This window comes from Manis javanica, chromosome 6, assembly GCF_040802235.1.
Source record: "Manis javanica isolate MJ-LG chromosome 6, MJ_LKY, whole genome shotgun sequence".
Classification (NCBI taxonomy): domain Eukaryota; kingdom Metazoa; phylum Chordata; class Mammalia; order Pholidota; family Manidae; genus Manis; species Manis javanica.
In genome coordinates, this window is record NC_133161.1 from 54,845,663 (window position 1) to 54,860,368 (window position 14,706).

Consider the following 14,706-nt stretch of genomic DNA (forward strand, 5'->3'; position numbering starts at 1 on the left):
CTGGTTACTTGGATGGTGCATGGTTCAGAGAAATGGGAGCAGGGCAGGAGAAGGGTTCAGGTGTGACTGAACTGTGGCAGATGGGGCAGGATCAACAACACACATACACAGTTTGTTCCCTAATTAAAGGTCTTCAGGGACTTTATTTTTAAACTTCTAATATGGCTTCAATATATCTCGTTATCTTTTAGCAGGTATTGGCTCCAGTTCAGTTTTATGAAAATTATCTTATTGAAACTCTTTAGTGTAAACCAAACCTTAATCAAAAACATAGTTCCTTTTGATTTTTCCAATGCTATTTAAACAGTAGTAAAAAATGCTGCCTTAAATCAGCTTTAATCTTCATTTATACCATTTCATTTAAAATTGAGTTAACTTGTTAAATATAATTGATTACAGATTAAGCTTTCCAGGGAATAAATATATCCTCTCATGTAAAATGAACTGGGAGAAAATCAAAGGACTTGATGTATGCATATCCTAAATAGTCTACTAAAACAGAAGGAAGGAAAGTTTTTCTTATCTTATGTTTCATCTATTATTGGGTCACATTTTTATTTGCACTTAAATGACCAAAAATGATTCCATTTCACCTCAAACAACTGGTAGGTGAACATTCAACCTGTGGATGAAATGCTTGCACAAATAACCTTTTTTTTTAAAATTCTAGATACTTGGAAATTTATTAGTTGCAATTAAAATTTCAGTAGAAATTTTTTTGCTTATTTCCTTTATATAAACATTAGATTGAGAAATTACAGAGGGGCAAGATATATTTTTAGAGTATGGAACAATTTTTAAGGGCTGAGAGTTTCTTCCTGGTAAAGTTGACCTTCATTCTGATTTCTTCATCCATTTCTAACAAATCACATCCCCAAATATTACATAAGAAGAAGCATTCATACTATTCCTCACTATGTCCTGCCATTTAGAGGTCCTCAGATGGTTTTAGAGATACTACTATAATCCAGCAGACACAAACTATCTGAGGAACTGCAAATTAGGTATTAATCAGAATGCAGAATCTGTAAATAGAATATTCTCAATCTGCCCCAGCATCCTTTGAGAAATCTGCGGTATGAAGTGAGTCACACATACTTAGAAAAATCACACTGTTTTTCAGGAAAGGAAGATAAAGCTATTTCAATGCTATAGCTACATGTTAAAAGATGAAACCTATGGAGTGTTAGTTAGTAATGAAAGCATAGTTGGCCACCTCAGAGTCATACCATGTGTCTGTTTTTGTACAGGATATCAGACAGCAGCCTAGGACTATGGTTTTATTTATCTGATTTACTGCTCAAAATTCTGAAGAATCAGAAGACTAGAATAATAAAGGAAAATAACTTTAAAATTAGCTGTAATGTTTTACACGTTTCTATCATACAGTAAAAAATTAGGCTTAAAAGAGTACTGTTGATCTGCATTTCTTTACCTGGTCAATTTTTTTTTACTTTTTTTTTATGAGATAACTGTAGATTCACATGTAATTGTGAGAGGTATTATGAAGATATCCTGTATACTTTTAACCCAGTTTCACTCAATAATAATATCTTGTGAAATTGTAGTGCAATATCACCACCAGGACATTAACATTGACACAATCCACATATTTTGTTAGAGCCATATATTTACCCAGTAAACATGGCCCAAATTTCACTAAGTATCTCCCTCTTTCCTCAGATTGTTCTCCACACTACATTTCCATGTTTGCGTTTTGGATGCCGGGGTCATCATTTGCCACTTGCATAGATGATGAATGAAAGAGAAAGATCAGGTAACTGAGGTGGGGGCTGGGGCGGGGGTTGGTGGCAAGAGTTTGAACATGTTGAGCTGGGGCTCTTGCAGGATGTCCAGTTTGAGATGTCTAGCAGGTACTTGGCTTGACAACTCTGCAACTCAAATCTCAACACTGTCATGCCTAGCTAGAAAGCAAGCATTGTAATTAGATTAAAGAAGCCAAGAAAAACTTGGCCACCTTTAGAAAAACCACTATCACCAAAAGCCAGCGTATCTCCTTCAGAATGCCCCTCTAGGTAAACTACTTCCTCTATTCCTTGGGGCTTCTATTTACACCTCTCATTGGCCTCTTCAGTGAAATGTCAAAAATACAAAAATTTATTTGGTTTTGTCTGGGGATAGAGTTTATTTTAAAGATGCTAACAAATTCAAGTGGTGGCAGCATACAGTTTCCATAATATAAAATTTCAAACAGCCAGTTACTGTTCTTCCATTCCTTTGATGAGGCCCAAACTAAACAACTCCATATTCATTACAAAAGACCTCTGTAGAGCACCTTATTATGCATCATTTAAAGAAAGTAGAACACAAATCCAGGAATCCTTTGGAATTTCAGACTGTATAAATAGCCTTTTGGTGAATGACAGCTTAAGCTTGCTATGCAAAAAGCATGGCAGAGACAATAAATTATTTGAACTGAGTTGGTTTTTCCATATTATTCTAACCCTTGAGCATCATAGGGAAATTTCCTTTTGCTATATTTCTATACTAAAATCCAAGGGTAATATTTAGAGTGATTTCCCACGAGCTCTTGTGATGATCTACATTATTAAAAATGATTATTTCCAAAAGCGGCCGTATATGCCAGCAGCAAGGCAGGCAGGAAGCACGGTGTGAGCTCCTGGCTCGGGAACACTGCTGTAGATCCTGGGACAAAGCGCCAAAGTCTTTTTTTCACCTGACTGGAAGATTTGGAAATAGTTCTTCTTTGTGTCTGCAATCCATTTTAACAAAGTAGTTTCTGTTTTTAGTTAAAACTGGGATAATGGAGAAGATGAGGCCTTTGAGAATAGTTCTTTAATCAACTTAGTCTACCCGGGAAATTTAAAACAATGTCAGGTTTCATTGTTTCTTGATTTTTCTAGCTAACATAATATAATTGATGATACAACTGCAGGTAGATTTGGATATGGTGTAATAACATGCAACTGACATTTATATAGAAAAATTTATACAGGGAAATTCATGTACTTGGACTAAACATTTGCTAATACCTACATCTTGTCCTGCCTCTGACACTCTTCATACTCACCCAAGTCTCTTTCCAAGAACATTTCATATCTGAACCTGGTGCCTATGCTGTGGGTATAGATGGTGGGAAACTTCTGAAGCTGGGAGAAGAGCAGACAGTTTCCTTCAGATATCTCCTGAAAACCTTAGTCTCAGAATAACAATAACACCTTATGCCACCTGCCTCTTTCCATTATTTCCATTTTTTGGCTGTGTTTCAGCCAGTGCCAATCTTGACCTGAAACACAACACCCTTCACTCTTTTTCATAAGAAATACAAGCAAACTTAGTATATTATTTGTGAACTTCAAGGAATTGTGGCTTAGGGTGCATCCCACAGCCCACTGGTATTTCATTAAAAAAAAAATAAGGAAGTTTTTCTTTGCCAAGTCTTCACTTCCTGCTGCCAACCACAAGGTCACAGAGCTCCAACCGTCCCACCCACACAGTGCTCAGCGCTGCTTCTTTCCCGCTCCCTCTGTGAAGAGGTCCTTCTTCCTTTCACCAACCATAGCTGCCAGACCTAGTCAAGCTTCTTCCCCACCAGCTTTCCATATTATCTTCTCAGCAAAGCTCAGCTTGCTCTAAAAGGAATCTCTCATCAGTTATTCAGAAAACTATTGTTTTCTCCATATTATTAGCTCAATAATGATAATGATCTCAGAATAAAAGGAAGGAGAACGGAGTCTGTGTCCAGTTTTTCATCTCAGAAATCATCAGAGCAGAGGGTAAACCCACTCACAGAGAGAGGTAAGATACTCTGGGTGGGGAAGGAGGCAAGAGTCGGGGACAGCAGAGGCCAAAACAGTTACTGACTTCACAAATAAGAGAGTAGATCTGGTCCTTTGATTTGTTACTTTCTGCTACATATTATTGGAATGTATTTAAAAAGCCAGTGAGCACGGCCATTTAGAGAAATTATGCAAGAGGTGTCTTCCAATTACCGACATTTCAGAATGTACATTTCACCTCTCTAAATCAGCGCCTCTTCACCCCATATTGATATATCCATCCCCATAAAGATTTATCCAATTTTAGGTATTATAGGAAACCCTCTTCCTGTTCAGAAAAAAAATGGTATCTTTTTTTTTTAAATGAAATGCACTTTATTTATTTGGATGAAATGCTCTAAAGTTTCTTCTTTTTAAATTGAAGTATCATTGATATACAATCTTATGTTGGATTCAAGTATACAACACAGTGGTTCAAAAGTTACCCATATTATTAAATCAACCCCCACTAGTACAGTTACTATCTGTCAACACAGGAAGATGTTACAGAATCATTGACTATATTCTCCACATTGTAGTACTATCCCCATGACCAACTTTTATTATAATTGAGAATTTTTGTGCTCCTTTATCCCCCGACCCTCCCCACCAACCCACCCAAACTCCTCCCCCATGGTAACCACCAGTCACTTCTCAGTGTCTACAAGTCTACTGCTGTTTTATTCTGTTTTGCTTTTAGATTCCACATGAAGTGAAATAATATGGCATTTGTCTTTTTCCACGTGGCTTATTTCACTGAGCTCAATACCCTCTAGATCCACCCGTGTTGTTGCAAATGGCAGGGTTTATTTATGCCTGAATAATATTCTGTTGTGTATATGTACCGATCTTTTTTATCCATTCTTCCAATGACAATTTGGTTGCTTCCCTAACTTGGCTATTGTAAATAATGTGGACATAAACATAGCGGTGGACAGATGTTTTTGAATCAGGGATTTTGTTTCCTTCGGGTAAATTCCTAGAAGTGGAATTACTCGGTCTTATGGTCTTTCTATATTCAGTTTTTTTGAGGAACCTCCATATTGTTTTACACAGTGACTTCACCAATTTACATTCCCACCAACAGGAGAGTTCCTTTTGCTCCACATTCTCACCAACACCTGTTATTTATTGTCTTTTGGATGGTGGCCATTCTAACTGGTGTGAGGTGATATCTCATTGTGGTTTTGATTTGCATTTCCCTGATGATTAGCAATGTGGAACAACTTTTCATGTGCCTATTGGCCATCTGTATTTCATCTTTGGAGGTCCTCTCACCATTTGTAGGTCTGTTTCTGCCCACTTTTTAGTTGGGTTATTTGTTTTTTTGGTATTGAGGTGTATGAGTTCTTTATATATTTTGGATGTTAACCCTTATCAGATAAATCATTTATGTATATATTCTCCCACACTGTAGGTTGCCTTTTTGTTCTGATGATCGTATCCTTTGCTGTACAGAACCTTTTTGGTTTGGTGTAGTCCTGCTTGTTCATTTCTGATTTTGTTTCCCTTGTCCAGATAAAAGTGTTTCATGCTTATGTTCAAGAAATTTTTGCCTGTTTTCTTCTAAGAGTTTTACAGTTTCATTTCTTACATTTAGGTCTTTGATCCATTTTGAATTTACTTTTTGTATCGGGTTACACGCAATCCAGTTTTATTTTCTTGCATACAGCTGTCCAGTTTTCACAATACCAGTTATTAAAGAAGCTATCTTTTCCCCATCGAATATTCATGACTCCTTTATAATATATTAATTGACCATATATGTGTGGGTTTATATATGGACTTTCTATTCTGTCCTATTTTTTAATGGGTCTATTCTTGTGCCAGTACCATACTGTTTTGATTACTGGAGCTTTATAATATAGTTTGAAGGCAGGGAGCATGACACATTCAACTTTGTTCTTTTTTCTCAGGATTGCTTTTGTTATTCAGGGTTTTTTGTGGTTCCTATAAATTTCAGAATTATTTCACTCTAGTTCATTGAGAAATGCCATTGGTATTTTGATAGGGATTGCACTGAATCTGTAAATTGCTTTGGGCAAGATGACTATTGTGACAATATTAGTTCTGCCAATCCATGAGCATTGGATAGATTTCTTTTTATTTCTGTCTTCTTTAGTTTCTCTCATGAGTGTCTTATAGTTTTCAGAGTCCAGAGTCTTTCACCTCCTTCAAATACCTAGAGTTCATTCCTAGGTATTTTATTCTTTTTGATGTGATTGTTAATAGAATTGTTTTCCTGATTTCTCTTTCTGCTAGTTTTGTGTTAGTAATTGGAATGCAAGACTTCTGTGCATTTATTTTGTATACTCCAACTTTGCTGAATCCAGTTATTAGTTCTAGTAGTTTTTAGGTGGACTCTTTAGGGTTTCTATGTATAATACCATGTCGTCTGCAAATAGAGTTTAACTTCTTACTTACCAATTTGGATGCCTTTTATCTCTATCTTGTCTGACTGTGGCTAGATCCTTCAGTACACTATATGCTGAATAAAAGTGGTAAGAGTGGACATCATTGTCTTGTTCATGGTCTTAGAGGAAAAGATTTCAGCTTTTCACCATTGAGTATGATGTTAGCTGTATTTGATGTTAGTGGGTTTGTTGTATATGGTGAGTTACGTACCCTCTATACCCATTTTGTTGAGAGATTTTATCATGAATTAGGGTATCTCTAGAAAAAGCAAAATTTATGAATACTAAATGCTACCTAATTTCAGAAAAGCCTTCAATTAGAGAAAAACTTCAATATGTAAAGATAGAGAAATATAGCTGCAAACTATTAGTTTATAGATATTTCTATGTATGATGTGCTTATAACATTTTTCCCTCTTTTCTCTTTTTCACTATATCCCTCATTCTGAATCTCTCCTCCCTTCCATCTGTATCATGAATAACACTGACTTCTATCAACCATGGTAATAAGTATTATGTTTTGAGAATTTCATCTCCAATATCTAGATATTTGTGATTTTCCCAGACACCACTGATAAATTTCATAGGTGATTCACCTCTCACAGCATTTCCCATCTCTTCAGTGGGGCTGAAAAGTGCCCTTTAGAGAGAATGGCAGCTGCTGAAGTGGGCCTGGGCCTGGAATGGACAGCAGATATGGGCTTATGGGGCCATTAACTGTTAGCATATTTTTTTCTTCTAAGATCTACGTTGAGATTGGGATGGCAGTAAAGAGGCATAGATATTAAACCTTTGGATTTGTGCAAAGAAGGAGCAAAAAGTCTGTTAGACTTCATTTGCTTAATTACCATAGGGAGCCAAAAAGGAAAGGAGAGAGCAAGGATTAATGGTTAATGGTTAATGCTAACCATTAAAGGATCACTGCCAAAAAGTTTCTTCCTCCTCTGTCTTTCTATGTCTACTGGTCAGTGGGAAACTACCAGCTTCTCCTTGAAATGAGCTCTCTTTTACACTGCCAACAATATGAGTTCTGTTAGAGAAGTATCTCTGTGCACAGCCACTGTTACTGCAGAGAAGCAAAGTGATGAAGGGTAGAGTAGCTGAGTAGAATCAAATGGGAGGAAATGGATGGCAAGAAACAAGTAAGGAAAGAGCTACATACCAGACATCAAAAGCTGTAATTTTATTTGGGCATAGAGCTAATATTTTTGAAAATTTAAATTAAAAACTTCATAGAAGTTTAGAGCTATAAGTTACCTTACAGATAGCAAAATCTAACCATTCTCTTCTACTCTTACATAAGAAAATTGGGAGTCCACAGTGATGAAGAGATTTGTTCAGGGTCATAAACATCATAATAGGGATTGGTTTGGCCCTTGAACTCAGGTCATCTTAAAGACAAACCAGTCTTTTGCAAGGAGCTTAGTGCCAGCTACATATATGAATATTTTCATATGCTAGAGCCATACAACAGGTAATTGTGTGCAAGACATTTGTCAGTCAATTGAAAATATATATTAAGATGACTAGTTACTAAAAATTATCCTTAGACTTATAATAAACAATAAAAATAGAGTAAGCTATAAATCACTTTATTGTGGCTTTTTTTCAATTTTATCTGTTTCTTACATGAAAAGAGAAGATAAGAAAGAACATTAGGTGAAGATGACATCACTGAGTCAGTATTCTAACCTCTACACAATGGAAATATTTATACCTTTTTTAGAAACCAAGTAATTACCACCTCTGATTTTTCTCATACTTTTTACACTTCTTTTACTATTTCAATATCTAGCAAGCTCAAGTGCCACATTTTCTCTTTAATGTAATTAATTAATAGCTGAGAGACCTTGGGCAACTTGCTTAATTTGTGAAGATCAGATGAGGTCTTTTATGCAAAAGTGCATAGCTTGGCATCTGGCATACAATCAGTACAATGTCAGCTGTTTTTATTAGCAGTAAACATTTTTTTAATGACAAGAATAAAAAGGGAAAGATCACCTTTATCGGAGAAAATGCAGGATTTGACTACAAGTATCCGTTCACTGTGAATAACAGCTGGTCTCTTTATAGAGCTTAGGATACAGATTACATAAAATATATATATAGGAAAAGGAAAAGGGTAAAAACTTTCAAAGTTCACCAGTTGTAGCCCACAGCATTTCACTCAAGCTCATTAGGAAGTTTACATTTATAATGTAATCTCTCTGAAACAGATTTGATTTTTTTTAGTAAGGATCTTGTAAATTAGAGCTTTCCCAGGGGGCTAACCTAATACAAGTTTTTCCAGAAGTAGAACTCCTTCTGATCAAATATCTCAGAGCAGAAGAAAAATGGTTCACTAAGACTGTAGCATACTGGTTTATATAATTAGCAGTGAATGTCAGACTACCAGGAGCGGCATTAGCAATTAATAATACCCTTGCTTCAGAACTGCATTTAGTAAAAGAAATACATTTAACCTACATAAAAGAACTGTGCAAATTAACAGTACATTGTCAGCCCAGCTGTTGTAAAGTATTACCATATGGCTTTATAGTACACCTTTATTTTACCTCAGAGATTAAAAAGCCTTTTTAAAAAATACTATTTCCTAAGGTTGTTCTGTGCTACATACAAAAAGAATACCAGTACCTCTATACATTTTGGGGAAATTGGCTAATGTAGGAAGGTTACAGTTTACATGCTTACCTTTTTCTACTACCTCACGTAGCCAAGATTCCAATGAATGAGGTCATACTTACATCAAGTAAAGTAATTCAGAAGTGAATTAAGTTCTCCTTCTAAGCAATGCATGTAGGGACGCTAGTTGTGGAAAGGGTCAATGCAAGAATGAGAGAAAGCAGATGCAGGGGACTTTTCCTTAGTTCAACTTCATATAGAAATGAGGTCCTTAGTTAAGAGTGGTTGCCGGTCATATGAAACAGTGACCAGCACAGTGCCTGGCACCAAATTGACACCAGGTGAATGATAGATACATCAATCAATATATTATAAAATGTCATTAGAACTATATGAGGGTGCCATTATTTGTATGGAATATCCAAATCCACAGAAGCAGATTCTATTCAAGACTAATGATGAAAAGAGCTCGATCTGGAATAAAGCCTTGGAAGAATTTTGCCATGAATGGGAGGTGAACAGATTTGAAGCCAACAAAGTAAATGAACAATGGGAGAGCAACAGTTTTTGAGCACCTCCTCGAATGGAAAACTTTTTTTTCAATATGACCAGGATAGTTTGTTAAGTAATAAAAAAAATTCAAACAAGGCTGACCTTCATTTCAAAAAAATACAAACATATACATGCCTGGAATATTTTAATTTAAAGCTTAAATAAATGCAGCCTGAAGACAAACTGCTGAAGTGGGACAAAGTCCTTTTTGTTGTGTAACATGGGTCCTCGCTTTTCCTGGAAAGGACTAGATAGTCGACGTTTTGGGTTCTGAAGACTGCATGTGGCCTGTCACTGCTGCTGCTCTTTCCCTTTTCCCTTCTCTTCCCTTTTTTCCTCCTTTTCCTCTTCTTCCTTCTTCTTGTTCTTCTCCTCATTTGCCCTTTTTCCTTCTTCTTTCTCCCCTTCTCCTTCTTCTCACAGCCTTTTAAAAATATAAAAACGATTCTTTGCTCACAGTCCGTGCAAACACAGGCCATGGCCAGCTTCGCTCTGAGCCTTGTGTGCCGCATCCAGTGTGCAGGGTCACTCTTGGCTATTCTGTTTATTTCTTTGCATACATCACATCCAAAATGGATTGAGTGTAACTTCCACATTCTGTTTCTTTTAACTTTAAACTTACGTTTTAAAGAAATCATGTAGAAAAATGCCAAGCATTCATTATGAATTCAGAATTTTAAAACATTCTGTTTTTTATTCTGATTCTTTTACAGTTTCCTCAGTCTTACCTTTTATTTTGGTATTTTGTCATAACTATGAAGTGGTGTAATACTCCAGAATTGTTTTAATCACACAATTCTGTATTGAAGTCATGAATATGACATTGCATTAGTCATCTATAGATGGCTCTGAAGGCTACTAACTTTATATAATCTTTCCAGAGCATTCAACTTAGTTTCCCTACAAATGTCTGCTAGTTTTTTATTTTTTAATGTGGAATGCTTCATGAATTTGGTATCATCCTTGCACAGGGGCCATGCTAATCTTCTCCGTATCATTCCAATTTTAGCATATGTGCTGCCAAAGCGAGCACATGTCTGCTAGTTTTTTAATTTTTATTTCAAAGGTTTGCCTAATGTTCAATTAAATTGCAATAATAACCAAAAGAGGACTAAACAGGTTGGAAACAAACATAACATCTTTTGGAAAACACCACATTCCATTGGCGGAAGAAGTAACGTGGTACAATAGCCTTCTAGTTGTGGCCTTCAGCAACCTGAACATTACTAAGTACGTTTCAGAAAGGGAATGAAGAGCATTGGTGATGCCATGACTCAGTTTAAATGCAGGTCAATTCAGAAAGCTTAGATGGAATTGCTTGGGCACTAAGCCAAAACTTTACAAACATTAAATGGTCAGAGAGATAAAGTCCTACAGTACAATAAAAACAGTTAACACATAGTGAACACTTAATTGTACCAAATAATTTTACATGCATTATCTTCTTCAATCCCCACCACAATGCTGTGACATAGGTCCAAGCATTAATATCCCAGTTACAATATTTAGGAGATATGTGATCTTAGCCAAGCTACTTAGTTTTTTTATCTTACTAGAATAATATTCGCTCAATAGAGTAAAAGCATCTACCCAATACAGTTTCTGTTTATTTGCTAGCAAATATTTATTAAATGCCTACTATGTGTTAGGCACTGAGGATACAACAGTGTTTAGACCAATGTCCCCAAAGTGTGGTCACTGGCCCAGCAGCATCAGCAATGCCTAGAACTTTTGAGAAATGCACATTGTGAGTCCTAGCCCAGATCTGCCCAATGAGAAATTTGGAGTTGGCATGTGGCATTCTCTGTTTTAACAAGCCCTCAGTGACTCTGATCCCAGTGACTGAAGCATGCTAAAGTTTGAGAACCACTAATTTAGAATGTAAGGTCCTATCTGGTTGGAGCCTACATTATAATAGATTGTTGTGAGCATTTTTCCAGTTAATCCCTGTGGAAACACACAGAACTCATTAAATATTTGCTATTCTTACTAAAATCACTACTACTTTACTACTCTAGTAATAGCATCATTACTATGAAGTGGTGTGATACTCCAGAATTGATTTAATTACACGTAAGTAACTTCTATCTGTATTTAAGTTATGAATACGGCATTACATGAGTCATCTATAGATGGCTCTGAAGGCAAACTTTAAAAAATGTTTTACAAATTTCAGAGAAGTTGGTCCCTTAAGAGTAGGACAGGTAACATAAATTACCCCTCTAAAGCCTGTACTCAAGTGGAGGTTGCACACTCTACACAAGAGGCCACTGTTACTCAGCAGCATACAATTGTTACGATGCGGAAACACAAGCCCAGCGGCACCAGATTTCACGATTTTTTCAAGTGAAGCTGGAAATCTGGAGTTTTATATAAAATATCCTGGCTTTTAAGTATTTAAACTAATTCCAATTGTGGATCCAACCAAAAACAGCTGCAGGCCACACCAGGCTCTAGGGTCTTCCACGTGCAACTTCTGGTTTTACTCATTTCTCTTCATTTTACATACATACATATGAGGGCCCAGAGAAGCTCAGAAAGCTATTAAAGTTCACAGTGCTCAATGAGGAATAGGAACTAGCATTTATGACCTCTTTTTTTCACTACTCTAATGTTTTGTTTAGCCTTCTTCCCATTCTAAAACATATTTACCTAAATTGTTGAATTGGCAAGGAGGTGGCGGCAGAGATCAAAGTATATGGAGTGAGAAGCTGCTGCACATGGTAAGACTGAAGAAATGCTTGTAGAATAAAATTCCAACATGAATTAGAGACTTACAAAGCTCTCATATTTCAAATACTCAGGTATACAGGAAAGTGTAGCATTTTTTGTTTATTTTTTCTTTTAATATACCAACTTGGTTCGATTCTTGGAAAGGAGTTTGTTTTGTTGAAGAACTCAGACTGCTTCTTACTGTCTCGGAAGATTTTCACCCATCTTTATTCCTTTTCTTTGTGCTGGTAACTCAAGTCTTAAATTATAAAACTGCAAGAACTTTGATTCATAAATGCTATGTTTGCATGCAAATGTGAAGAGGCCATTTCGTTTGTATGAGAAGAGTTGAAAGCCCACACGAGGCCAGAGTCCATATGAGGCACCTCACGCTGCACCCAATATGGCATTTCCAGGCCCCAATGAAGTTAAAGTCAGCCATACTATACACCATCATTCAAACTTGTTTAGATTTTTTCTTTTGATTCATGCCTTTGCTGCATTTTGTACATCCTCCTGACCATTCTTAGCAGCTGTAACAACACTTGTGGTATTACCAGTAATTTGCAACTTATCAAACATGATTGAACCTTGTTCTTTTGTGTAAACGAAACAGAACTCTTTGGTTGGCTTTCTTTATACTTTGGACATAGTGTAAAGGAAATGGAGACTCTATTTGCATGCCAGACAATGAAACATAACTCACAGTGTATACATGCCTTTGACATTGTAATTACTAGCTGTTGTTTAGATTCCATGTATGGTCACTGGCTTTGGCTGTGTTGAAATCAGCTGTATCAACATTTAATCAAAGTCTTATAGATTTTGGTTGTATATTTTTCTAACGTCAAAATAGAAATGCTGAGACTAAAAAATAGGTTGAAAGGAATGGAAATGTGTGTGCAATACATTGCAAAAATAATGAACATTCATGGCATAATAAATGAAGTTAATTCTGAATTTGTCAGTAATGAAATCAAACATCACATGGAGCCCATTTAAAATTAGGATTATTTCTCTAGTATTTCAGCAACTTCTAATTAATTTTGCTTCAGTTTACATTCAAAGTAGGCCCCTTTGCAGCATATTCTGTTGACGTACTTTCTGATTTAACATGAAATATTAAAAAGAAAATAATTGTAGTATTTTTCTTCTGAAAAAATGTAATATATAACTCTTAGAAATCACATACAGAATATATAACCAACACCATATCATTTAAGATCATATAATATAATGGCCTTCAGCAACATAATGGCTAGTAATAACCTTGTTTTTGAAGAGTGGGATAAATGTTCCTATGTTTATGCAGGGAACTTCTAAAGTTTCATGTACAAGTTGCTTTCTTTGTTTGTTTGGTGGCAGTGGTGGCGGGGGAGATGGGAGCAATGATGGGTGATGCCAGATCCAGGCCTTTCAGTCTGTGCTTTTTCACAAAACTCCCAGGATAATGGTTCTCTCTCTCTTCTACTTGTATCCTTTCTTGATTATATAGTGATCCCCATAAAATTTAGGGCTCTTAAATATGCCCACAACAAAATTATGAACACGTCAGTTAACACATACACTACATGATGCTACACTGAGCAGTATCTTCCACATTTGCAGGATAGAAGGACTCTTTTAATGCCATATAAAGCAACTGTGGTATAAATGTAATGCAGAGTAAATGTTTCTTCAGTCTTAGGCAATTATCATGTACCTATGATATGTAAAGCACTAAAATAGTCACTATGGGATATAAAAACATAACTAAGACTAAGATTTGTCTTCCAAGAGCTTATAGTCCCACAATAAATAGCAATTAAACAACAAAGAAATCAAGGCATGGCAGAATATGATGATAATTGTGGGAGTTGAGATGGGAGAGGAATCACTTCCAGCCATAATGATCAGGGAAGTCTTCATGGAGGATAATATTGAGGAATAGATAGATTTGGGACATTCAGGGTTAAAAAGACTAACATTCACATTCTCTTAAGTAGCCAGGGCTGCAAAGCTGAGTTTCAGGAGACGGGGCCCATGAGGCGGATTACATGATCCCAAACCAGAAACATTATTTAACTAGATGAATACCTGAATTAGAGGAACAATAGAAAAATTAAGAAGCAGTTAAAATGATTTTAGATAGAAAATAGAAAATAAGAGAGAATAGGCAGGGCAGTTGATGTGTGAATGAAGGAGACAATTTCGGAGAGGGTGGTAGAATCGACAGAGAAGGCTAGGAAAATTTAGATGTTTAAAATTTCAAACGAATATATTGGGAGATGGTTGACTCTTATTAGAAATACAGAAGCTGGGTTGGTAGGACAAACAAGTTCAGATAGAGGCATGCAAAACTTATAAAGAGGAGTAATGATTAGCTAGAACCTAAAAAAGAGCAGAGCCAGAGATGCAGATTCTCAGTGGCTACCCATTGTTTAAGGACGTTATCAAAGAGTTATAAGGAGTCAGGAATAACATCTTGAGTAAAAGGTCAAAAGTCCATGAACATCTGTTGTTGAATTAGCCAGACCCAAAGAAAAACGCAGGAGACTCTTGTGTCGAAGTCAGAAGAGATTTTTCAACAGGAGCTTGGTTTCAACATTAAAATTTGTAAAGAATAT

The 14,706-nt window shown here is 36.1% G+C and overlaps 1 long non-coding RNA gene and 1 other non-coding gene across 2 annotated transcripts in view; both read right to left on the reverse strand.

Annotated features, from left to right (window-relative positions):
- Positions 1-14,706, reverse strand: part of LOC118972909 (uncharacterized) — a 319,039-nt gene that overhangs the window by 114,483 nt on the left and 189,850 nt on the right. The gene's annotated exons all lie outside the window — the stretch shown is intronic.
- Positions 10,316-10,421, reverse strand: LOC118973162 (U6 spliceosomal RNA). The gene has a single exon (XR_005062404.1). It is a non-coding gene; the product is annotated as a U6 spliceosomal RNA (small nuclear RNA).